This window comes from Ambystoma mexicanum, chromosome 14 (assembly GCF_040938575.1).
Source record: "Ambystoma mexicanum isolate Mex_15411 chromosome 14, UKY_AmexF1_1, whole genome shotgun sequence".
NCBI lineage: Eukaryota > Metazoa > Chordata > Amphibia > Caudata > Ambystomatidae > Ambystoma > Ambystoma mexicanum.
In genome coordinates, this window is record NC_090940.1 from 295,620,984 (window position 1) to 295,622,057 (window position 1,074).

The 1,074-nt window shown below is 66.1% G+C and overlaps 1 non-coding gene across 1 annotated transcript; it reads left to right on the forward strand.

The window, feature by feature from the left end:
* The first annotated feature begins 418 nt into the window (after window positions 1-418).
* Window positions 419-572, forward strand: LOC138527699 (5.8S ribosomal RNA). Its single transcript, XR_011284003.1, has one exon. It is a non-coding gene; the product is annotated as a 5.8S ribosomal RNA (ribosomal RNA).
* The last annotated feature ends 502 nt before the right edge of the window (window positions 573-1,074 follow it).

Genomic DNA, 1,074 nt, shown 5'->3' on the forward strand with positions numbered 1-1,074 from the left:
CTTTCCTCTCGAACAGGTACCTGGAGCTCGGCCCCGTGCGGCCGGGCTGCAGTTTGAAGACTCTAGCGCTCCCACCCGAACCCCCTGCCCGTGCCGACTCTGGCCCTCCTCTCCGTCCGCCTCCCTGCAAAGGGGAGCAGGCGGAGGGGGTCGGGGCCGGGGGCAGGTCGAGCGGCCTGCCTCAGTCACCGTGGGAAGCCCTGCTGCCACCAGGCTTCCCGGGCTAAGCGCCTGGATGTTTTTTTTTTCTCTTAAAACCCCCTGATGATCTCGGCCGACTCCCAAGCGGGGCAGCTAGATGGGGCGCCGGGCTGTGTCTCATCCGTGGCGGGCGGGATGGGCGGCGCTGCCTCCCCCTGGCCTCTCCTGCACCGGCAGGTTCGGGCCGACGTCTGGAACGAAACAAAAAGTTGCCTGTGACTCTTGGCGGTGGATCACTCAGCTTTCACGTCGATGAAGAACGCAGCTAGCTGCGAGAATTAGTGTGAATTGCAGGACACATTGATCATCGACACTTTGAACACACCTTGCGGCCCCGGGTTCCTCCCAGGGCTACGCATGTCTGAGGGTTGCTTGAACATCAATCGCCCCGGGGTTCCCTCCCCGGGGCGTTGCTGGGGCTGTCGCAGGGACCCCGTTCCCTTCGTCCTCCTAGGTCAGACCCCGATCAGCACCGGCGCGGGATCCCTCTGGACCTGCCCGCGCGGGCCCCAGCGGCGGGTGGTGGGAGTTGGCAGCGGGCCTTGAAAAAGCCTGGCGCGCCGCCGCCCCTGCCCCAGGGCACTGGGCCGTGCCACGTGTGGCTGTCTATGGTGTCCCACGGCTGCCGGCGCGGGATGGCCCCTGAGCGCAGGCCTCCCGACCAGGCGGGTCATCGGCCTCAGCAGATCGGGAAAGCGCACGATCGGCCGCTGCCGGATGCATGGGGCTGTGCCAGGGGCTAACCCCCCCGGCGCGGCCCCGGGCCCGAGGCACAGCCGCCCCACGGAGCTCATGTGGCTCCCTCGACTACGACCTCAGATCAGATGTGGCGACATGCTGAATTTAAGCATATTACTAAGCGGAGGAAAAGAA